The 26,799-nt window shown below is 45.8% G+C and overlaps 1 protein-coding gene across 2 annotated transcripts in view; it reads left to right on the forward strand.

Moving 5' to 3' along the window:
• The window catches only part of sh2b3 (SH2B adaptor protein 3), a 63,024-nt gene that overhangs the window by 24,310 nt on the left and 11,915 nt on the right, over nucleotides 1–26,799 (forward strand). The window lies entirely within an intron of this gene.

Consider the following 26,799-nt stretch of genomic DNA (forward strand, 5'->3'; position numbering starts at 1 on the left):
TTGGAAGGTGAACCTTCGCCCCCAGTCTGAGGTCCTGAGTGCTCTGGAGCAGGTTTTCTTTAAGGATCTCTCTGTACTTTGCTCCATTCATCTTTCCCTCAATCCTGACTAGTCTCCCAGTCCCTGCCGATGAAAAACATCCCCACAGCATGATGCTGCCACCACCATGCTTCACCTTAGGGATGGTGCCAGGTTTCCTCCAGACGTGACGCTTGGCATTCAGGCCAAATCTTGTTTTCATCAGACCAGAGAATCTTTAGGTGCATTTTGGCAAACTCCAAGCGGGCTTTCGTGCCTTTTACTGAGGAGTGGCTTCCGTCTGGTCACTCTACCATAAAGGCTGATTGGTGGAGTGCTGCAGAGATGGTTGTCCTTCTGGAAGGTTCTCCCATTTCCACAGATGAACTCTGGAGCTCTGTCAGCATGACCATCGGGTTCTTGGTCACCTCCCTGACCAAGGCCCTTCTCCCTCGATTGCTCAGTTTGGCCGGGCGGCCAGCTCTAGGAAGAGACGCCACTGTGTTCTTGGGGACCTTCAATGCTGCAGACATTTTTTGGCACCCTTCCCCAGATCTGTGCCTTGACACAATCCTGTCTCGCAGTTCTACGGACAATTCCTTATACCTCATGGCTTGGTTTTTGCTCTGACATGCACTGTCAACTGTGGGACGTTATATAGACAGGTGTGCCTTTCCAAATCATGTCCAATCAATTGAATTTACCACAGGTGGACTCCAATCAAGTTGTAGAAACATCTGATGATCAATGGAATCAGGATGCACCTGAGCTCAATTTCGTGTCTCATAGCAAAGGGTCTTAATACTTATGTAAATAAGGTATTTCTGTTTTTTATTTAATACATTTGCAAACATTTCTAAAAACCTGTTTTTGCTTTTTTCATTATGGGGTATTGTGTGTAGATTGATGAGGGAAAAAACAATTCAATCAATTTTAGAATAAGGCTGTAATGTAACAAAATGTGCAAAAAGTAAAGGGGTCTGAATACTTTCCCTGTGTGTGTGTGTGTGTGTGTGTGTGTGTATACATACATACATACATACATAAATACATACATACATACAGTACCAGTCAAAAGTTTGGATACACCTACTCATTCCAGGGGTTTTCTTTATTTTTACTATTTTCTACATTGTAGAATAATAGTGAAGACATCAAAACTATGAAATAACACACATGGAATCATGTAGTAACCAAAAAAGTGCTAAACAAATCGAAATATATTTTATATTTGAGATTCTTCAAAGTAGCCACCCTTTGCCTTGATGACAGCTTTGCACACTTGGCATTCTCTAAACCAGCTTCATGAGGTAGTCACCTGGAATGCATTTCAATTAACAGGTGTGCCTTGTTAAAAGTTAATTTGTGGAATTTCTTTCCTTCTTAATGCGTTTGAACCAATCAGTTGTGTTGTGACAATGTATGGGTGGTATACAGAAGATAGCCCTATTTGGTAAAATACCAAGTCCATATTATGGCAAGAACAGCTCAAAAAATGAAAGAGAAACGACAGTCCATCATTACTTTAAGACATGAAGGTCAGTCAATCCGGAACATTTCAAGAACTTTGAAAGTTTCTTCAAGTGCAGTCACAAAATCCATCTAGCGCTTTGATGAAACTGGCTCTCATGAGGACCGCCACAGGAAAGGAAGACCCAGAGTTACCTCTGCTGCAGAGGATAAGTTCATTAGAGTTAACTGCACCTCAGATTGCAACCCAAATAAATGCTTCACAGAGTTCAAGTAACAGACACATCTCAACATCAACTGTTCAGAGGAGACTGCTTGAATCAGGCCTTCATGGTTGAATTGCTGCAAAGAAACCACTACTAAATGACACCAATAAGAAAAAGACTTGCTTGGGCCAAGAAACACGAGCATTGGACATTTCAGCGGTGGAAATTTGTCCTTTTGGTCTGGAGTCCAAATTTGAGATTTTTGGTTCCAACCGCCGTCTTTTTGAGAGAGACGCAGAGTAGTTGAACAAATGATCTCCGCATGTGTAGTTTCCACCGTGAAGCATGGAGGAGGAGGTGTGATGGTGTGGGGGTGCTTTGCTGGTGACACTCAGTGATTTAATTAGAATTCAAGGCACACTTAACCAGCATGGCTACCACAGCATTCTGCAGCGATACGCCATCCCATCTGGTTTGGGCTTAGTGGGACTATAATTTGTTTTTCAACAGGACAATGACCCAAAACAAACCTCCAGGCTGTGTAAGGGCTATTTGACCAAGGAGAGTGATGGAGTGCTGCATCAGATGACCTGGCCTCCACAATCACCTGACCTCAACCCAATTGAGATGGTTTGGGATGAGTTGGACCGCAGAGTGAAGGAAAGGCAGCAAACAAGTGCTCGGCTTATATGGGAACTCCTTCAAGACTGTTATCGTTTGTTTTTATGCATGTGTCTATGTTTGTGTTACTTCACAGTCCCCGCTGTTCCATAAGGTGTATTTTTATCTGTATTTTTTTAAATCTAATTTTACTGCTGGCATGAGTTACCTGATGTGGAATAGAGTTCCATGTAGGCATGGCTCTATGTAGTACTGTGCGCCTCCCATAGTCTGTTCTTGACATGGGGACTGTGAAGAGACCTCTCATGGCATGTCTTGTGGGGTATGCATGGGTGTCCGAGCAGTGTGCCAGTACTTCAAACAGACAGCTCGTGCATTCAACATGTCAATACCTCTCACAAATACAAGTAGTGATGAAGTCAATCTCTCCTCCACTTTAAGCCAGGAGAGATTGACATGCATGTTATTAATGTTAGCTCTCGGTGTATATCCAAGGGCCAGCCGTGCTGCCCTTTTCTGAGCCAATTGCAATTTTCGTAAGTCTCTCTTTGTGGCACCTGACGACTGAACAGTAGTCCAGGTACGACAAAACTAGGGCCTGTAGGACCTGCCTTGTTGATAGTGCTGTTAAGAAGGTAGAGCAGCGCTTTATTATAGACAGACTTCCCACCCATCCTAGCCACTGTTGTATCCAATATTTTTTGACCATGACAGTTTACGATCAAGGGTTACTCCAAGCAATTTAGTCTCCTCAACTTGCTCAATTTCCACATTATTCATTACAATATTTAGTTAAGGTTTAGGGTTTAGTGAATGATATGTCCCAAATACAATGCTTTTAGTTTTATAAATATTTAGGACTTATTTCTTGCCACCTGTTCTGAAACTAACTGCAGCTCTTTGTTAAGTGTTGCTGTGGTATCTGACTTTCCATAAGGTGTATTTTTCTGTTTTTTTAAAATCTAATTTTACTGCTGGCATGAGTTACCTGATGTGGAATAGAGTTCCATGTAGGCATGGCTCTATGTAGTCGCTGTGGTATCTGACTTTTATAGTGTTGAGTCATCCGTGTACATACTTTTTTCACCTCTTCCTCACTTACTTCACGGAATTCAAAATTACAATGCTTGTCTTTTATAATTTGGTCAGATATACTTGGATGTGTAGTGTCAGCGTTTTTGCTGGCATGCCATGCCTAAATTTGCTAATCTTGTCAATGAAAAAATAATTAAAGTAGTTGGCAATATCAGTGGGTTTTGTGATGAATTAGCCATCTGATTCAATGAATTGTGGAGCGGAGTTTGCCTTTTTGCCCAAAATTTCATTTAAGGTGCTCCAAGATTTTTACTATCATTATTTATGTAATTTATCTTTGTTTCAGATTATTATGTAGTGTTTTCCCCTTACTGCCACAATGACATGCATATCATTATGCATGTATATTCCTTCCTCCCAACCCTTCAGTCAAATTACAGGTAGGCCTTTGCAAATATGTGCAAATTAGCCATTCTATGCAGCATTCTGTTATACAGTGTGAAGTTAAATTCAATATGTGTTGTATTGAGTAAAAGTGTGAATGTCAGTGACAGGTTTTTTGTGTAGCACATGTGCATAACTTTTAGAAAACGGGAACAAGCGTCCGGGGGACAGGGTGAACAGCATGCTGGTGCACTGAATTTTCCCCCCGTGGTATCGCAATACTACACGGTATCGTGATGCTTGGTCTGGTATCATATCATTAGTCAAATGTTGGTATTGTGACAACATTCATATTTAATCGATATACTAACTTCAACACCATATTTAATAAATGACCTACCACACCATATTTAATAGATGTACTACAGTACCACACCATATTTAATAGATGTACTACAGTACCACACCATATTTAATAGATGTACTACAGTACCACACCATATTTAATAGATGTACTACAGTACCACACCATATTTAATAGATGTACTACAGTACCACACCATATTTAATAGATGTACTACAGTACCAAACCATATTTAATAGATGTACTACAGTACCACACCATATTTAATAGATGTACTACAGTACCACACCATATTTAATAGATGACCTACCACACCATATTTAATAGATGTACTACAGTACCACACCATATTTAATAGATGTACTACAGTACCACACCATATTTAATAGATGTACTACCACACCATATTTAATAGATGTACTACCACACCATATTTAATAGATGTACTACAGTACCACACCATATTTAATAGATGTACTACAGTACCACACCATATTTAATAGATGACCTACCACACCATATTTAATAGATGTACTACAGTACCATACCATATTTAATAGATGTACTACAGTACCACACCATATTTAATAGATGTACTACAGTACCACACCATATTTAATAGATGTACTACAGTACCACACCATATTTAATAGATGTACCACACCATATTTAATAGATGTACTACAGTACCACACCATATTTAATAGATGTACTACAGTACCACAACATATTTAATAGATGACCTACCACACCATATTTAATAGATGTACTACAGTACCACACCATATTTAATAGATGCACTACAGTACCACAACATATTTAATAGATGTACTACAGTACCACAACATATTTAATAGATGTACTACAGTACCACACCATATTTAATAGATGTACTACAGTACCACAACATATTTAATAGATGTACTACAGTACCACAACATATTTAATAGATGTACTACAGTACCACACCATATTTAATAGATGTACCACACCATATTTAATAGATGTACTACAGTACCACAACATATTTAATAGATGTACTACAGTACCACAACATATTTAATAGATGACCTACCACACCATATTTAATAGATGTACTACAGTACCACACCATATTTAATAGATGTACCACACCATATTTAATAGATTTACTACAGTACCACAACATATTTAATAGATGTACCACACCATATTTAATAGATGTACTACAGTACCACAACATATTTAATAGATGTACTACAGTACCACAACATATTTAATAGGCTACATTTCTCTCCATGTGTTGGTCTGAATTCATGTTTTGGAAAATATATGAAAGAGCAACTAAAGGCTACAGTTGGATTTAGCTGAGGTCACTGTGTGTGTGTGATGCCCAATGCACTGCCTGCCTATAGCATAGCAGCACCCCTGCAAATATAGGAACATTTAATTGAGGACTATGTGTATCTGAACTTCAATGGAAACGCCAGTCGGGTCACTTCGCAGAAAGAGGAAGCTGCGTGTTAGCTGATTTAATTTATTTGCATGAGAAGCTCCATAGCAGGAGAGTCCTAACTTTTAAAGATGGCGTGTGTGAAGCCAATAAACGGGGCAGATAATCTGCTGTCAGATTTCACAGAAATACATTTCTATTATCAATTTTATAATGTAGGGTTAGCCTTGTTAAAAAGAGCTCTTACCAAAAGTAGAAACATGAAGCTACCTTGAAAGGACAGAGTAGAATTTTGATCATTTTAACAAAAGGCTCTGCCCGCGGTATTTTTAGGAGGTAGCCCCTAGACCAGAAATCACAGCTGAGGTTCTGCCCAGGTTGCCAATGGATTAGAACACAAGTCTCTCATCCAGGACTAGATGTTTCCTGTTACCTTGCCCACACTTTGTAATGCATTCTCCAGTAAACAGGCCCTCATTTTTGCTGTTTGTGTGTGTGATGGTGCCAGTGTTTGTGACTTTACAACTTAATCTTCACCACATGTTTTCACTGTGTGTGTGCGCGTGACTGTTCACTGTTGGCAATGTTCCTGCTTGGATCTATGCACGTGTTTGTGCGTGTGTAACGCATAAAGAGATGAGGAGCCAAAAGTGAGAAATGGTTGCTTTCACTGTAATTGCTTCTCTTTATTTATGTTGAAAAATAAATTAAGCTGTAATATGTAACTTTTTGGGCGACCTGACCAAATTCACTTAGCAATGTGAGTTATAGATCTGTCACTCATTGAAAGCAAGTCTAAGAAGTGGTAGATCTGTTCTATGTGCGCTATTTCTATGCTTCTCTGTCTTTTTACATTCGGTTTTGTACACCAGCTTCAAACAGCTGAAAATACAATATTTTGGGTTATGGAAAATATATATTTCACAGCGGTTTAGATGGTACAATCATTCTCTACACTATAGTTGCTTGTTTTGTCACACAAACTGAAATTAGGCTAACTATTAGAATTTACGCAACAAGGAAATGGCGAAGTGAGTTCTGCATAGTGCATCTTTAATTATATTTTCCAGGAAACACTGGGCCTTTTTTTTTTTTTTTTTTATTATCTGAAAGGCAATATTGCCTAATTTAGCCTAAACAGTATTGCAGTGATACAGATACATTCAGGTTTAGCCTTACTTTACTTATTGTTTATATTCCAATATATTATCTCTCTCTTGTTAACCCATGACAGAATGGAATTAAAATGGAATGGAAAATACTTTTTATATTACCAAACCTCATCGCCCATCTGTTTGTTGCCACGGAGTGTATTTCAAACTTACAAAGCAACATGCAGTGTTCATTTCAGTCACCCCGTGTACCACAAGTAAGCATCTGAGCATGTGGCCCTCTCCAGTGAAACCAGTAACTCAATTAGCCCTCTCCAGTTACAGGAAACCTGATGAGTGATCAAAAAGACTTGCTTTAGTACTCCCTAGTTCAATTTAATAAATGTTAAAGCTAATCAACGTTGTACTGTCTTCTCTTTGGTTGGGCTGTTGCTATGCAACCAGTCACTGTACTGTCATGGAACTAGGAATGTGTAGGACCTCAACATTTTCTTTGCCTGAGATTGTAGGATTCGTTCCACTATTAAGCTACCTATTGGAAAAATGTTTTTCTGCTTTTAATAGATAATTGCATATAAATATAAAATTATTGGGCTGTTCCTAGGCCTAGTTTCCTTATGCTTTTGTAAGATATGCTATTATCATTCTAAAGGCCTAAACTACTTGGTGAAAGAATATCACCCGTGAAGATAATGCATATTTTTACTGGAACATAGAAATCAGAACATCTGCCTCTACCGCAACGAAGATGAATGGAAACCAATTTCTGGAAGCAAACTGGCCATGGTTTTGGTACAGTTTTCACACTACATAATCATCCCGCATCAGATTACTAGACACTGTAGTTTCAGTTTTCGTCACCCTCGTCTCAATATCAAACTGTCTGTTTCTGTTACCAGGTTGTGTTTCTCATAAAACCCCAAGCAATTTCAAACCTTGAAATGGCGGAATTATGTAAACTACACTAATAGATGTAAACTTAAATGTAGCAGCTATTTCTCAGTGCCAGGAACGCATATAATAGTAACTTAGAGCACCCCAAGAAAACATTCCCAAATTACCAACTCTTAAATACATTTTTATAATACTGTAATATTGTTATAAAAGTTTGAGTTTGAGGTTTTCTCCAAAATCAGCTCTAACTTCGGAAACAATCCCAAAATGCCCTGCAGTCAGTGTCACACAGTGAGGAAATAAAAATCTATGCTCACCCCTTCATATACTCGTAAAAAAAAAAAATGGTGGGTTAGTAGTATGGCCCTAGCATTTTTATTAATCAAGATGGGCAAACTTTGTGTGATAGCAAAGTGTAGCAACACTTGATATGCAAATGTGAATGCCTCTATGGACATGTAAGTGAAACACTTTTCAAGAAAATTGGATACATTTGTGAGAATGAGGCAGGTGAATTGGGCATCTACTGCGAGGCACATTTCATACTTGAGAACTTACACGGTATCAACAATGGAAGGAGGGCTTCAGCAAAACGTTTCTTTTCAAAGTGGATGCTGTCCCTACCAACAACGTGGCTTATAAAGTACACTATATATACAAAAGTATGTGGACACCCCTTAAAATTAGTGGATTCAGCTATTTCAGCCACACCCGTTGTTGACAGGTGTATAAATTCGAGCACACAGCCATGCAATCTCCATAGACAAACATTGGCAGTAGAATGGCCATACTGAAGAGCTCAGTTACTTTCAACGTGGCACCATCATAGGATGCCAGCTTTCCAACAAGTCAGTTCATCAAATTTCTGCCCTGCTGACTTTGCGGCATTTCGGAGAAAAAAAAATCCACCCCTCTTTAGAGGGGTGGATTTTGCTCAGTGGGAAAGTTTATTTCTGGAGTTTGCCGCCGAGTTGTGTTTTGGGAGCTGCTAGTATTTTAGGTGCAGGGTTCAAAAGGCAGACTGAAAAAGGAAAACCCACACTCACTGTAACCTAATAGTCGTTGCATGTTAATGTCTTTCAGTAGCAGAGGTCAATCCAGCAGTTCACACTTACGAAGGCTGTTTCCACAACACCTCCATTTCATTAACCAGCCTTTCAAAAAAAAAAGGAAAAAAAAGTAAAGACTATTAGTGAGTGCAGCTTTTCCTTTTGTTTAGTTTGTCTCAGGCTAAACCATTTCCTAACACGGCCAAATCAGTCCATTCTCCTTGCACTGACCTCAGGACCAAACCATTTCCTAACACGGCCAAATCAGTCCATTCTCCTTCTGACCTCAGGACCAAGAACCCAGAGTCAAGTTGAAAACAACAAGATGCTGAGAGGAGCTCCCAGTTTTCAGTTCTGATTTACATTTTACATTTTAGTCATTTAGCAGACGCTCTTATCCAGAGCGACTTACAGTTAGTGAATACATATTTTTATACTGGCCCCCCGTGGGAATTGAACCCACAACCCTGGCGTTGCAAACACCATGCTCTATCAACTGAGCTACATCCCTGCCGGCCATTCCCTCCCCTACCCTGGACGACGCTGGGCCAATTGTGCGCCGCCCATGAGTCTCCCGGTCGCGGCCGGCTGCGACAGAGCCTGGATTCGAACCAGGATCTCTAGTAGCACAGTTAGCACTGCGATGCAGTGCCTTAGACCACTGTGCCACTCAGGAGTTATCACAGGGGAAAGAACTTAGCCCAAAATACAGTTTAGTTTATTTTATTTTTGTTATGCCTATTTGTTCTGTAGCCCATCCCATCTCTTACGTGCATAAAATAAATGGAAAAAAGTTGCTGTTAGCAAACAGCCTACGTGTCAAGGTGACACAGAAAATCTAGTAGAGAGTCGATAGGAAGTCAAGTGGTTACCATAGTCATGCAGAGTAGTGCTTGTTTGTTTTAAACCTTTCACTGGCTTTGATGCCAGTGTGTGTGTGTGTGTGTGTATGTGTGTGTGCATGCGCCTCTGTGTTGTGGGCAACAGTGCTTATCTCTCTGTGATGGACCTGTAACCACAGTGCTAGTGCACCTGACCTTGCTCAGTTGCCTGTGGAAAGCCCCTGAGGGGAGCTATGTCTCTCATCTAGCCTACCGCTTTCTCTCTGCAACCTCTTTCCTCTTCTCTCTCTCTCTCTCCTTCTCTGGTCATTTTCTATTTTTGTCACTTTTCTCCTCTCACATTAACCCCCTTTCCTTCCCTTTCTCCCTCTCTTTGCCTGTCTATTCTTCCCCCTTCCCCTGCTCCTCTCTCTTTCTCTATTTTTTTCATTTTGCTCTGGCCCCCTAACCCCCTCTGTGTGTGTGTGTGAGACGTGGTGCTGTGTGGTTCACCGTCTTCAGCCTGTAAACAGGATGAGTGGACCCGTGTGAATGCGTGATCTGCCTGAATGGCTTTTCACAGAGCCGAGGCCAGTGTACACGGACAGAAAGAGTGACTGACTGACTGACTGGCAGGCAGGAGGAGTCACAGGCAGGCGGAGTGGCAGGCGGACAGACTGACGGAGTGGCAGATAGAAGGTGACTGGCAGACGGAGGGTGACTGGCAGACGGAGGGTGACTGGCAGACGGAGGGTGACTGGCAGACGGAGACTGGCTGGCAGACGGAGACTGGCTGGCAGACTGACAGACAGACGGTGACTGGCAGGCCGACAGACAGGCAGACAGGCAGTGGCAGGCAGACGGCGACTGACTGGCAGACAGACAGACAGACATACGGTGACTGGCAGGCACACAGACAGACAGACCGACAGACAGACAGACAGACAGACAGACAGACAGTGACTGGCAGGCACACAGACAGACAGACAGTGACTGGCAGGCACACAGACAGACAGACAGACAGACGGTGACTGGCAGGCACACAGACAGACAGACAGTGACTGGCAGGCACACAGACAGACAGACAGACGGTGACTGGCAGGCACACAGACAGACAGACAGACGGTGACTGGCAGGCACACAGACAGACAGACGGTGACTGGCAGACGGAGGGTGACTGGCAGACGGAGGGTGACTGGCAGACGGAGACTGGCTGGCAGACGGAGGCTGGCTGGCTGACTGACAGACAGATGGTGACTGGCAGGCTGACAGACAGGCAGACAGACGGTGACAGGCAGACGGTGACTGACTGGCAGACAGACGGTGACTGACTGGCAGACAGACGGTGACTGACTGGCAGACAGACGGTGACTGACTGGCAGACAGACAGACAGACAGACAGACAGTGACTGGCAGGCACACAGACAGACAGACAGACAGTGACTGGCAGGCACACAGACAGACAGACAGACGGTGACTGGCAGGCACACAGACAGACAGACAGACGGTGACTGGCAGGCACACAGACAGACGGAGGGTGACTGGCAGACGGAGACTGGCTGGCAGACGGAGACTGGCTGGCAGACGGAGGGTGACTGGCAGACGGAGACTGGCTGGCAGACGGAGACTGGCTGCCAGACAGACAGTGACTGGCAGACAGGCAGACGGTGACTGACTGGCAGACAGTGACTGGCAGGCACACAGACAGACAGACAGACAGACAGACAGACGGTGACTGGCAGGCACACAGACAGACAGACAGTGACTGGCTGGCAGAGTGACTGGCAGGCAGACACAGTGATTGGCAGGCAGGCAGACGGTGACTGGCAGGCAGGCAGGCAGACGGTGACTGGCAGGCACACAGACAGACAGACAGACAGACGGAGGGTGACTGGCAGACGGAGGGTGACTGGCAGACGGAGGCTGGCTGGCAGACGGAGGCTGGCTGGCAGACGGAGGCTGGCTGGCAGACGGAGGCTGGCTGGCAGACGGAGGCTGGCTGGCAGACGGAGGCTGGCTGGCAGACTGACAGACAGATAGTGACTGGCAGGCCGACAGACAGGCAGACAGACGGTGACAGGCAGACGGTGACTGACTGGCAGACAGACAGACAGACAGACAGACAGACAGTGACTGGCAGGCACACAGACAGACAGACAGACAGACAGACAGACAGTGACTGGCAGGCACACAGACAGACAGACAGACAGACAGACAGTGACTGGCAGGCACACAGACAGACAGACGGTGACTGGCAGGCACACAGACAGACGGAGGGTGACAGACAGACGGTGACTGGCAGGCACACAGACAGACGGAGGGTGACTGGCAGACGGAGACTGGCTGGCAGACGGAGGGTGACTGGCAGACGGAGACTGGCTGCCAGACAGACAGACATACAGTGACTGGCAGGCACACAGACAGACGGTGACTGGCAGGCACACAGACAGACACAGACGGTGACTGGCAGGCACACAGATAGACAGACAGTGACTGGCTGGCAGAGTGACTGGCAGGCAGACACAGTGACTGGCAGGCAGACAGACACAGACGGTGATTGGCAGGCAGGCAGACTGTGACTGGCAGGCAGGCAGACGGTGACTGGCAGGCAGGCAGACGGTGACTGGCAGGCAGTCAGGCAGGCAGACGGTGACTGGCAGGCAGTCAGGCAGGCAGACGGTGACTGGCAGGCAGTCAGGCAGACAGACAGACACAGGCGGTGACTGGCAGGCAGACAGACAGACAGACAGACACAGACTGTGACTGGCAGGCAGACAGACAGACAGACAGACAGACAGACAGACACAGACGGTGACTGGCAGGCACACAGACAGACAGACAGTGACTGGCTGGCAGAGTGACTGGCAGGCAGACACAGTGATTGGCAGGCAGGCAGACGGTGACTGGCAGGCAGGCAGGCAGACGGTGACTGGCAGGCACACAGACAGACAGACAGACAGACGGAGGGTGACTGGCAGACGGAGGGTGACTGGCAGACGGAGGCTGGCTGGCAGACGGAGGCTGGCTGGCAGACGGAGGCTGGCTGGCAGACGGAGGCTGGCTGGCAGACTGACAGACAGATAGTGACTGGCAGGCCGACAGACAGGCAGACAGACGGTGACAGGCAGACGGTGACTGACTGGCAGACAGACAGACAGACAGACAGACAGACAGTGACTGGCAGGCACACAGACAGACAGACAGACAGACAGACAGTGACTGGCAGGCACACAGACAGACAGACAGACAGACAGTGACTGGCAGGCACACAGACAGACAGACAGACAGACGGTAACTGGCAGGCACACAGACAGACGGAGGGTGACAGACAGACGGTGACTGGCAGGCACACAGACAGACGGAGGGTGACTGGCAGACGGAGACTGGCTGGCAGACGGAGGGTGACTGGCAGACGGAGACTGGCTGCCAGACAGACAGACATACAGTGACTGGCAGGCACACAGACAGACGGTGACTGGCAGGCACACAGACAGACACAGACGGTGACTGGCAGGCACACAGATAGACAGACAGTGACTGGCTGGCAGAGTGACTGGCAGGCAGACACAGTGACTGGCAGGCAGACAGACACAGACGGTGATTGGCAGGCAGGCAGACTGTGACTGGCAGGCAGGCAGACGGTGACTGGCAGGCAGGCAGACGGTGACTGGCAGGCAGTCAGGCAGGCAGACGGTGACTGGCAGGCAGTCAGGCAGGCAGACGGTGACTGGCAGGCAGTCAGGCAGGCAGACGGTGACTGGCAGGCAGTCAGGCAGGCAGACGGTGACTGGCAGGCAGTCAGGCAGACAGACAGACACAGGCGGTGACTGGCAGGCAGACAGACAGACAGACAGACACAGACTGTGACTGGCAGGCAGACAGACAGACAGACAGACAGACACAGACGGTGACTGGCAGACAGACAGACACAGACGGTGACTGGCAGACAGACAGACAGACAGACAGACACAGACTGTGACTGGCAGGCAGACAGACAGTCAGACAGTCAGACAGACAGACAGACACAGACTGTGACTGGCAGGCAGACAGACAGACAGACACAGACGGTGACTGGCAGACAGACAGACAGACAGACACAGACGGTGACTGGCAGACAGACAGACACAGACGGTGACTGGCAGACAGACAGACACAGACGGTGACTGGCAGACAGACAGACACAGACGGTGACTGGCAGACAGACAGACACAGACGGTGACTGGCAGACAGACAGACACAGACGGTGACTGGCAGACAGACAGACACAGACGGTGACTGGCAGACAGACAGACAGACAGACAGACAGACGGTGACTGGCAGGCAGACAGACAGACAGACGGACAGTGACTGGCAGGAAGGCAGACAGACAGTGACTGGCTGGCAGGCAGGCAGGCAGACAGACAGCCACTGACTGGCTGGCAGACAGACAGACAGACAGACAGCCACTGACTGGCTGGCAGACAGACAGACAGCCACTGACTGGCTGGCAGACAGACAGACAGACAGACACTGACTGGCTGGCAAACAGACAGACAGTGACTGGCAGACAGACAGTGGCAGACAGACAGACTGACACAGACAGTGACTGGCAGGCAGGCAGACAGACAGACACAGATAGTGACTGGCGGGCGGGCAGGCAGACAGACAGACAGAGACAGACAGACAGTACTGGCAGGCAGACACAGGGACTGGCAGGCAGACACTGGCAGGCAGACACAGAGACTGACAGACAGTAATTGGCAGGCGGAGTGAGTGAGTGACTGGCAGGCAGACTGAGTGAGCGAGTGACTGGCAGGCAAACAGACTGAGTGAGCGAGTGAGTGACTGGCAGACAGACAGACATGAGTGAGTGACTGGCAGGCAGGCAGGCAGGCAGGCAGGCAGACAGACGGACGGAGTGACTGGCAGACAGACAGAGTGAGTGAGTGAGAGGCAGACGGACAGAGTGACAGACAGACACCCCCACTAAGCCCCTGAGGCCCTCCGGCTACCCTTTCTGTGCTGCATCTCCTGGCCTGTTGGGTCTGAGGACAAAACTGCAGAGCTGGCTGTTTTCTGTGCCCAGCAGTGGACAAAGACAGAGGAGAGCAAATGTCTCACTCTCTGTCTCCCACTTCACCAGACCTCCTTAGCTACAATGGTTTGCTTCTGTACTTGCATGTGCAGGCACACATGCACATACTTACATGCATACAGTGCATTCGGAAAGAATTCAGACCCCTTGATTAAATTATTTTTTCCCCTCATCAATCGTGGTCAAAAGTTTTGAGAATGACACAAATATTAATTTTCACTGCTGCCTCAGTTTTTATGATGGCAATTTGCATATACTCCAGAATGTTATGAAGAGTGATCAGATGAATTGCAAAGTCCCTCTTTGCCATGAAAATGAACTTAATCCCCAAAAAACATTTCCACTGCATTTCAGCCCTGCCACAAAAGGACCAGCTGACATCATGTCAGTGATTCTCTCGTTAACACAGGTGAGAGTGTTGACGAGGACAAGGCTGGAGATCACTCTGTCATGCTGATTGAGTTAGAATAACAGACTGGAAGCTTTAAAAGGAGGGTGGTGCTTGAAATCATTGTTCTTCCTCTGTTAACGTTTACATTTTACATTTTCGTCATTTAGCAGACGCTCTTATCCAGAGCGACTTACAAATTGGTAATTAACCATGGTTACCTGCAAGGAAACACGTGCTGTCATTATTGCTTTGCACAAAAAGGGCTTCACAGGCAAGGATATTGCTGCTAGTAAGATTGCACCCAAATCAACCATTTATCGGATCATCAAGAACCACAAGGAGAGAGGTTAAATTGTTGTGAAGAAGGCTTCAGGGCGCCCAAGAAAGTCCAGCAAGTGCCAGGACCGTCTCCTAAAGTTGATTCAGCTGCGGGATCGGGGCACCACCAGTGCAGAGCTTGCTCAGGAATGGCAGCAGGCAGGTGTGAGTGCATCTGCACGCACAGTGAGTCAAAGACTTTTGGAGGATGGCCTCGTGTCAAGAAGGGCAGCGAGGAAGCCAAGGACAGACTGATATTCTGCAAAAGGTACAGGGATTGGACTGCTGAGGACTGGGGTAAAGTCATTTTCGCTGATGAATCCCCTTTCCGATTGTTTGGTGCATCCAGAAAAAAGCTTGTCCGGAGAAGACAAGGTGAGCGCTACCATCAGTCCTGTGTCATGCCAACAGTAAAGCATCCTGAGACCATTCACAATTTTGCCTAAGAACACAGCCATGAATAAAGAATGGTACCAACATCCTCCGAGAACAAATTCTCCCAACGATCCAAGAACAGTTTGGTGACGAACAATGCCTTTTCCAGCATGATGGAGCACCTTGCCATAAAGCAACTAAGTGGCTCGGGGAACAAAACATCGAAATATTGGGTCCATGGCCAAGAAACTCCCCAGACCTTAATCCCATTGAGAACTTGTGGTCAATCCTCAAGAGGCGGGTGGACAAACAAAACCCCACAAATTCGGACAAACTCCAAGCATTGATTATGTGGCCCAGAAGTTAATTGACAGCATGCCAGGGCGAATTGCAGAGGTCTTGAAAAAGAAGGGTCAACACTGCAAATATTGACTCTTTGCATAAACTTAATGTAATTGTCAATAAAAGCCTTTGACACTTATGGAATGCATGTAATTATACTTCAGTATACCATAGTAACATCTGACAAAAATATCTAAAAACATTGAAGCAACAAACTTTGTGAAAACCAATACTTGTCATTCTCAAAACTTTTGACCACGACTGTATACACAATACCCCATAATGACAAACCAAAAACATTTTTTATCATCATAAGATAAGCTGTAGAGGAAAACCTCGAGACATCCTTAGTATTTGATGTTGTCCACCAGCTGTTGTTTACAAATATACACAGACCGCCACCCCTTGTCTTACCGGAGTCAGCCGTTCTATCCTGCCGATGTAGCGTGTAGCCCGCTAGTTGTATGTTGTCCATGTCGTCGTTCAGCCACGACTCGGTGAAACATAAGATATTACAGTTTTTTAATGTCCCGTTGGTAGGATAAGCGTAATCGTAGGTCATCTCATTTATTTTCCAATGATTGAAGATTGGCTAATAGGATTGATGGAAGAGGCAGTTTACTCGCTCGCTGTCGGATCCTTACGAGGCACCCCGACCTACGTCCACGATATCTCCGTCTCTTTCTCCTGCGAATGACGGGGATTTGGGCCTTGTCAGGTGTCTGTAGGATATCCTTCGCGGCCGCCTCGTTGAAGAAAAATCTTCGTCCAATACGAGGTGAGTAATCGCTGTCCTGATATCCAGAAGCGCTTTTTGGTTATAAGAGACGATGGCAGAAACATTATGTACAGAATAAATGACAAATAATGTGAAAAAACACACATAATAGTTAGTTAGTTAAATTAGTTATAGGGCTGTAAAACAGATCAGGGTTGGGTTATAAAAAAAGATCAGAAACTTTGAACATCCCACGGAGCACCATTAAATCCATTATTTAAAAAATTGAAAGAATATGGCACCACAACAAACCTGCCAGGAGAGGGTCGCCCACCAAAAGTCACGGACCAGGCAAGGAGGACATTAATCAGAGAGGCAACAAAGAAACCAAAGATAACCCTGAAGGAGCTGCAAAGCTTCACAGCGGAGATTGGAGTATCTGTCCATAGGACCACTTTAAGCCGTACACTCCACAGAGCTGGGCTTTATGGAAGAGTGGCCAGAAAAAAGCCATTGCTTCAATAAAAAAATAAGCAAACACGTTTGGTGTTCGCCAAAAAGCATGTGGGAGACTCCCCAAACATATGGAAGAAGGTACTCTGGTCAGATGAGACTAAAATTTAGCTTTTTGGCCATCAAGGAAAACGCTATGTCTGGCGCAAACCCAACACCTCTCATCACCCCGAGAACACCATTCCCACAGTGAAGCATGGTGGTGGCAGCATCATGCTGTGGGGATGTTTTTCATCGGCAGGGACTGGGAAGCTGGTCAGAATTGAAGGAATGATGGATGGCGCTAAATACAGGGAAATTCTTGAGGGAAACCTGTTTCAGTCTTCCAGAGATTTGAGACTGGGACGGAGGTTCTCCTTCCAGCAGGACAATGACCCTAAGCATACTGCTAAAGCAAAACTCGAGTGGTTTAAGGGGAAACATTATTTAAATGTCTTGAAATGGCCTAGTCAAAGCCCAGACCTCAATCCAATTGAGAATCTGTGGTATGACTGAAAGATTGCTGTACACCAGCGGAACCCATCCAACTTGAAGGAGCTGGAGCAGTTTTGCCTTGAAGAATGGGCAAAAATCCTAGTGGCTAGATCTGCCAAGCTTATAGAGACATACCCCAAGAGACTTAAAGCTGTAATTGCTGCAAAAGGTGGCTCTACAAAGTATTGACTTTGGGGGGGGTGAATAGTTATGCACGCTCAGGTTTTCTGTTTTTTTGTCTTATTTCTTGTTTGTTTCACACAAAAAATTATTTTGCATCTTCAAAGTGGTAGGCATGTTGTGTAAATCAAATGATACTAACCCCCAAAAAATCCATTTTAATTCCAGGTTGTACGGCAACAAAATAGGAAAAATGCCAAGGGGGGTGAATACTGTCTCAAGTGTGTGCCTTTCCAAATCATGTCCAATCAATTGAATTTACCACAGGTGGACTCCAATCAAGTTGTAGAAACATCTCAAGGATGATCAATGGAAACAGGATGCACCTGAGCTCAATTTTGAGTCTCATAGCAAAGGGTCTGAATACTTAATAAGGTATTTCTTTTTTTATTTGTAATAAATTTGCAAACATTTCAAAAAACCTGTTTTCAATTTGTCATTTTTTTTATTTTTTTTATTTCACCTTTATTTAACCAGGTAAGCCAGTTGAGAACAAGTTCTCATTTACAACTGCGACCTGGCCAAGATAAAGCAAAGCAGTGCGATAAAAACAACAACACAGAGTTACATATGGGGTAAAAAAACATTACGTCAAAAAATACAACAGAAAATATATATACAGTGTGTGCAAATGTAGCAAGTTATGGAGGTAAGGCAATAAATAGGCTATAGTGCAAAATAATTACAATTAGTATTAACACTGGAATGATAGATGTGCAAGAGATGATGTGCAAATAGAGATACTGGGGTGCAAAAGAGCAAAATAAATAACAATATAGGGATGAGGTAGTTGGGTGGGCTAATTTCAGATGGGCTGTGTACAGGTGCAGTGATCGGTAAGGTGCTCCGACAACTGATGCTTAAAGTTATTGAGGGAGATAAGAGTCTCCAGCTTCAGAGATATTTGCAATTCGTTCCAGTCATTGGCAGCAGAGAACTGGAAGGAATGGCGGCCAAAGGAGGTGTTGGCTTTGGGGATGACCAGTGAGATATACCTGCTGGAGCGCAGACTACGGGTGGGTGCTGCTATGGTGACCAATGAGCTAAGATAAGGCGGGGATTTGCCTAGCAGTGATTTATAGATGGCCTGGAGCCAGTGGGTTTGACGACGAACATGTAGTGAGGACCAGCGAACAAGAGCGTACAGGTCACAGTGGTGGGTAGTGTATGGGGCTTTGAAGACAAAACGGATGGCACTGTGATAGACTACATCCAATTTGCTAAGTAGAGTGTTGGAGGCTATTTTGTAAATGACATCGCCGAAGTCAAGGATCGGTAGGATAGTCAGTTTTACGAGGGCATGTTTGGCAGCATGAGTGAAGGAGGCTTTGTTGCGAAATAGGAAGCCGATTCTAGATTTAACTTTGGATTGGAGATTCTTAATGTGAGTCTGGAAGGAGAGTTTACAGTCTAACCAGACACCTAGGTATTTGTAGTTGTCTACATACTCTAGGTCAGACCCGTCGAGAGTAGTGATTCTAGTCGGGTGGGCGGGTGCCAGCAGCGTTCGATTGAAGAGCATGCATTTAGTTTTACTAGTGTTTAAGAGCAGTTGGAGGCTACTGAAGGAGTGTTGTATGGCATTAAAGCTCGTTTGGAGGTTTGTTAACACAGTGTCCAATGAAGGGCCAGATGTATACAAAATGATGAGGTATGAGGTATTGTGTGTATTGTTTGTTTTTTTAATCCATTTTTGAATAAGGCTGTAACGTAACAAAATGTGGATAAAGGGAAGGGGTCTGAATACTTTCCGAATGCACTGTATGTACACACACACACACACACAGTAACTGACACTCACAGAGAAAGTAACAGATATGCACACACACAGATTTGATGGGGAGGGGGTTGGGGGAGGCTCCATCATGGCTGTGGCCTAAAACAAGCTCTCGGCCTAGCCCCAGTCTCTAAGGAGGACCACAAGACCGAAGGCTCAATGTTAGACAGTAACAGGAAACACTACTCTCTTTCACTTTCTCACCTCTTTATACATTTCTCAGTAGCAGGGGCTTCTCGAGTGTTTCGGTGAAACTGCGGTTGTACTTCCAAGAGCAGGGCCAAAGGTCAGACTGATTGACATTGTCATTCTCCTGATGTTACACCTTCAGTGGAATGGCTTACAGACCAGAGTGGCTGTCATATTTTTAGCTGCATAGGCTAGCTATTATTATCATTAAATTGCAAGATACTTGACACAGAAGTCCGAATAGAATATTGTCTGTTTGTGTTGCCTATGCAGCCTGTTGGCATCTCTTTCCTATTGGCTGCTCTGTTTCCTAGAAACCTGTCATTTCTCAGTTTAATCATAGCTCTGCTGTCCCCACATCCTTGCTGATGTCATATCTAGCTAGATCTGGTTCATATGGCATTATCACCGTTCTAGCCGCTGGTCTCCTTAGAGACTGCTTACAACAGAGAACAGCACTCTCTCTTTCCTGTGACACATCTGAGGATTTCAGTTCCACTGCAGGGTTGTTTGATAAACCTGCTTCACCATAAAGATGCAGAGTCAACCTGGGTGTAAAGTCAAATTAGCAAGCATATAGCCTAGGCCATGGATCAGCAACTAGATTCAGCCACGGGCCAATTTTTTTTCTTGAGCGGCTGGTCGGGGGGACCGGAACATAATTACAAATAATTTGTAGATTGCAAATTGACCGCAAGAAGCCCAAACCGATATATTTGACTCAAACATAATCATTTAAAATTGTGTATACAATCACGTGTCTCTGTTATGAGTGGGAATACTTGGGAACAGATTGCCAAAATGTTAATCACTTGGCGCTGAGTTCCTGGTGATTTTACAGTCTTATGTCCAACAATGAAAATTCAACCCACATTTTTTTAACTCAAATAATTCTCAGAAAACGTGGGGGGGGGGGCAATAAAACCACCCGTGGGCCACCAGTTGGGGAACCCTGGCCTATGGTAGACCATAGACCCTGGCCCTAACCCTGGCCCTAACCCTGGCCCTAACCCTGGCCCATGGTAGACCATAGACCCTGGACCTAACCCTGGTCTATGGTAGACCATAGACCCTGGACCTAACCCTGGCCTATGGTAGACCATAGACCCTGGACCTAACCCTGGCCTATGGTAGACCATAGACCCTGGACCTAACCCTGGCCCTAACCCTGGCCCTAACCCTGGCCTATGGTAGACCATAGACCCTGGACCTAACCCTGGTCTATGGTAGACCATAGACCCTGGACCTAACCCTGGCCTATGGTAGACCATAGACCCTGGACCTAACCCTGGCCTATGGTAGACCATAGACCCTGGACCTAACCCTGGCCTATGGTAGACCATAGACCATGGACCTAACCCTGGCCTATGGTAGACCATAGACCCTGGCCCTAACCCTGGCCTATGGTAGACCATAGACCCTGGACCTAACCCTGGCCTATGGTAGACCATAGACCCTGGACCTAACCCTGGCCTATGGTAGACCATAGACCCTGGCCCTAACCCTGGCCTATGGTAGACCATAGACCCTGGACCTAACCCTGGCCTATGGTAGACCATAGACCCTGGCCCTAACCCTGGCCTATGGTAGACCATAGACCCTGGCCCTAACCCTGGCCTATGGTAGACCATAGACCCTGGACCTAACCCTGGCCCTAACCCTGGCCTATGGTAGACCATAGACCCTGGACCTAACCCTGGCCTATGGTAGACCATAGACCCTGGACCTAACCCTGGCCCTAACCCTGGCCTATGGTAGACCATAGACCCTGGACCTAACCCTGGCCTATGGTAGACCATAGACCCTGGACCTAACCCTGGCCCTAACCCTGGCCTATGGTAGACCATAGACCCTGGACCTAACCCTGGTCTATGCTCATATATGTGTGGATGTGGAACAGGGACCATTATAAACTAATTCTGAATAGCCTTATGATTTTGTCAACCGAATATGATGACGACGACAACCCCAGGGTCAGCGGAATGTTGGCGCAAAGCATGCTGGGAGTCCTGCCCAGGGTGGACAGTGTCAGCCGTGAATGTTTGTATTTGTTTTGCCACACATCTGTGGCTTATATTGTCCATTTTCTCCAACCATATTATCAAATGTTATGCCTGTGTGTGTGACTGAAGCTGAAACACAGTTGTGAATGGCTGACTAAGATTGAAAGTGACCAGTGAGAAGTGAAATGGAATCTGAGGGTGTCACAAGCAGACCTCTGTAAATTCCCTCTGTGGTGCACTCAGCATCATGTTGAGCTTTAAAGGGGCCATCTGCAGTTCAAACAACAGCAAGCGGCCACCCCGCCACTGTTTTGGTAAACAGCTGATCTCTGACGTGAGATGAGATGTCTTTGGGCGCTGAATGAGTAGCATGTGACTCCAGCTCTACATGTGCTGTCGGCTGTTGTCACCCAGTGATTTTTGCTTCACATCAAACTCTCGTGTTGTGTTGCATCTCTTACCGGCTACGCCCTGTTCTATTTGCTTTTCACTCGTGGCTTCAGAGGCTCAGGGCATACCTTATCAAGTACACTAAAATGCTCTAAACAAGCTCGAAAAGGGACAAACAATTTGGATGCGTTGTGTATACAGTCGAGGAGATGGCGTCCGGCATTTCGAAGCAGACGGCTAACCAAATATGGCATTTGTCCAACATTTCGTTTTCAAGTGCTCACAGGCTACCAATGGTGTCACCCTCCCAAAGCGTCCCTGTCACAAACTCCTAATACATCAGCCACATGTAGCCTGTCTAATGCTGTGTCCTGTTTCTATTAAAGGTTGGAGTTTTTCTTTTCGCTAGACCCTCTCTACCTTTATTTGCCAATCTGTTCCACTTGTTTGACAGGCTCGGTTTAGTTGACATAGCCTAGCTATGGAGTGTGTACTGAACCTCTGGCACATGTGTTTGTCAGTACACAGGCGCTGGGGTGTATCATATTTGTGTAGGCCTAATTTATGATAGCTGTTGTGTTTGTGTGTGTGTGTGTGTGTGTGTGTGTGTGTGTGTCCCTACCCGCCTGCCCAGTGGAGTGCTGTCTGTCTGTAGTGAGTCAGTGCAGTGCCAGTGGGTGGTGCAGCAAACTGGAGAGAGACCTGGTATTAATCTAAACAGAGTGAGATTCCTTCCTTCCATAACCACGTTTCCATCCACAGGTTTTTGCGAGTAAAGTCATACAGTATACAGTGCATTCGGAAAGTATTCAGACCCTTTCACTTTTTCCACATTTTGTTACGTTACAGCCTTATTCTGAAATGGATTAAATTGTTTTTTCCCCTTCATCAATCTACACACACTAACCCATAATGACAAAGCAAAAACAGGTTTTTAGAAATATTTGCAAAAAAATACTGAAATATTACATTTACATAAGTATTCAGACCCTTTACTCAGTACTTTGTTAAAGCACCTTTGGCAGCGATTACAGCCTCGAGTCTTCTTGGGTATGACGCTACAAGCTTGGCACACCTGTATTTGGGGAGTTTCTCCCATTCTTCTCTGCAGATCCTCTCAAGCTCTGTCAGGTTGGATGGGGAGCGTCGCTGTACAGCTATTTTCAGATCTCTCCAGAGGTGTTCGATTGGGTTAAAGTCTGTGTTCTGGCTGGGCCGGTCAAGGACATTCAGAGACTTGTCCCCAAGCCACTCCTTCGTTGTCTTGGCTGTGTGCTTAGGGTTGTTGTCCTGTTGGAAGGTGAACCTTCGTCCCAGTCTGAGGACCTGAGCGGTCTGGAGTAGGTTTTCATCAAGGATCACTTTCCCTCGATCCTGACTAGTCTCCCAGTCCCTGCCGCTGAAAAACATCCCCACAGCATGATGCTGCTACCACCATGCTTCACCGTAGGTATAGTATTGGCCAGGTGATGAGCGGTGCCTGGTTTCCTCCAGACGTGATGCTTGACATTCAGGTCAAAGAGTTCAATCTTGATTTCATCAGACCAGATAATCTTGTTTCTCATGGTCAGAGTCCTTTTAGGTGCCTTTTGGCAAACTCCAAGCGGGCTGTCATGTGCCTTTTATTGAGGAGTGGCTTCCGTCTGGCCACTCTACCATAAAGGCCTGATTGGTGGAGTGCTGCAGAGATGGCTGTCATTCTGGAAGGTTCTCCAATCTCCACAGAAGAACTCTGGAGCTCTGTCAGTGACCATCGGGTTCTTGGTCACCTCCCTGACCATGGCCCTCATCCCCCGATTGCTCAATTTGGCCGGGCGGCCAGCTCTAGGAAGAGTCTTGGTGGTTCCAAACTTCTTCCATTTGAATGATGGAGGCCACTGTGTTCTTGGGGACCTTCAATGCTGCAGACATTTTTTGGTACCCTTCCCCAGATCTGTGCCTTGACACAATCCTGTCTCGGAGCTCTACGGACAATTCCTTCAACCTCATGGCTTGGTCAACTGTGGGACCTTGTATAGACAGGTGTATGCCTTTCCAAATCATGTCCAATCAATTGAATTTACCACAGGTGGACTCCAATCAAGTTGTAGAAACATCTCAAGGATGATCAATGGAAACAGGATGCACCTGAGCTCAATTTCGAGTCTCATTGCAAAGAGTCTGAATACTTATGTAAATAAGGTATGTGTTTGTTTTTTTAATACATCTGCAAAAATTTCCAAAAACCTGTGTTCGCTTTGTCATTATGGGGTATTGTGTGTAGATTGAGGGGAAAAAATAATTTTATCCATTTTAGAATAAGGCTGTAACATAACAAAATGTGGAAAAAGTGAAGGGGTCTGAATACTTCCTGAATGCACTGTATAAAAATGGAAATGGGAAGTTTTGGTACTCTATGCTGACAGATAATTTGTTAGTTCGACATGGTGGGATCTTTTTTTGTCGGTAAAATCAATAATGCAAGAAATGTCAGTGGAAATGTTGATATAACCATCATATCTCTCCCGAGTGGCGCAGTGGTATAAGGCACTGCATCGCAGTGCTAGCTGTGCCACTAGAGATCCTGGTTCGAATCCAGGCTCTGTCATAGCCGGCCGCGACCGGGAGACCCATGGGGCGGCGCACAATTGGCCCAGTGTCGTCCATGGTAGGGGAGGGAATGGCCGGCAGGGATGTAGCTCGGTTGGTAGAGCATGGCGTTTGCAACGCCAGGGTTGTAGGTTCGATTCCCACGGGGGGCCAGTATGAAAAAAAATTATGAATGCACTCACTTAACTGTAAGTCGCTCTGGATAAAATGTAAATGTATATCGAAGTAAATTTGGAGCACGCGATGACATGTTGTGTGGTCCTCCCACTATGTCTTGTGGGGAAAGCATGCAGTGGATTAGGCAACAGATGAAATAAGTTATGATGAACTTCACAGGGTGGTGAAAGGGCAAGGTGATGAGCTTGATGCTCCTTTCCAATAAATAACGAGGGTCTTATTCTGGTGACATGATGATCGATGCTTGACTGCCGTTTGACAAATACAAATATTCTCGCTCTTATCCATAATAATCTCATCATGTAGACTAGCCAAACCGCACTCTATCTGCCAGCTGTTGGCTAGAGTGCACGTGCCAAGACCAGAGTAGGCACATTTGCTATTTAATGCAACAGTTTGACAAAACTATCGGTAGAGTTGAAAATGCGATGGAAACACATTGAACATTCAATTTTTATTCGGTACACGAAAACGCAGTGATTTTTATCACAAGTCAGTTTGGTGAAAACACCACTGGTGGGAAAATGTGCATATTTTCTTTATGCAGATTTTAGAATATTCGCATGAAAATCGGTCGCCATTTGGATGGAAATCTAGCTACTGAGTCATATACTGATATTTTCTCCCTAAAGCTGTTGGGATGAACAATGGCTCCATGTGATTCATTCATACTAAGACTCATGAGGACAGGAAACGAGGGGAAAGGAATCTTTTGATGTGCCCAACCTGTCTGGGATAAACAGGGGTTGTGTTCCTAATAGCACCCTATTCCCTAAGTAGTGCACTCCTTTTGAGCAGGGCCCATAGGCCTCTGGTCAAACGTAGTGCACTAAATAGGTAATATGGTAACCATGCACATTCCTCCGCTCACACACTGTCACATAGGGTCACACTCATCCGCCTCAGCCCTCTGGAATCCACCCGTCTTTTTCCTCTCCCCCGCTCTCCTTTCTCCCCCGTCTTATACTGTCTCGCTCATATCCTTTCCATTTGCTGCAACTCACCCCGTCAGCCAGCATGTGGAACAGCTCACACATGACACACAACAGCAGAGCTATCATCAGCATACGACGAGCACCTTCCTTCTGCCCATTTCTCCTGAAAAAACAGTGAGGAGATTCATTTTCAAAGGTGACCTTTGCCCTGTCATCCCATGGGCTGTTGATGACTGGCCTCCCCTCATCCCTCTGAGCTGTGCTGGGCTGGAGACTGTGAGTGTGTTCCCTGAGGAGCAGCCTTCCTCTCTGGGTCTCTCCATTCTGAACTGGGCCTGGCCTGGAGGGAAGGAGTCCTGGAGCTCAGCCCAGAGAGTTCCACTGAGGGATACTCCAGGGAAAGAGCCAAGCTGGATTTTCAACAGCAAAGACTCATACACACAGGAACACATACTTTAGACACTCTGACACTGAGAAATACAGACACACACACACACACACACACACAGCCTGCATGTCCCATCAGTTGTGAGTTTCCCACTAGTTCCTCCACCATCTGGATCCCCTCTCCATCTAGTTTTGGAGTTCTTGTCAGAGAGCGCTGTAGAGTGAAAGAAAAGCATCAAAACAGCGATAGATCAAATGAATGCAACCTGATATGTGTACTCCCCAACCCAACGCAAATTAACCCTCCTCACCACAAACACTCAGTCAAATGTTCAAGTAAAGCAGAAGCAAACTGTATCTTGAAACGTCTCTTAATGCGGCACAAACACACTAGTATGACGTGGTGTTTTAAAGGGAGTTGCATCGAAGCGGATGGTGGTATTTGAGGTGGTGTGTTACTGGAACAGAGTGGTGTTTGAGGTGGTGTGTTACTGGAACAGAGTGGTGTTTGAGGTGGTGTGTTACTGGAACAGAGTGGTGTTTGAGGTGGTGTGTTACTGG

Source organism: Coregonus clupeaformis, chromosome 16, assembly GCF_020615455.1.
Source record: "Coregonus clupeaformis isolate EN_2021a chromosome 16, ASM2061545v1, whole genome shotgun sequence".
NCBI lineage: Eukaryota > Metazoa > Chordata > Actinopteri > Salmoniformes > Salmonidae > Coregonus > Coregonus clupeaformis.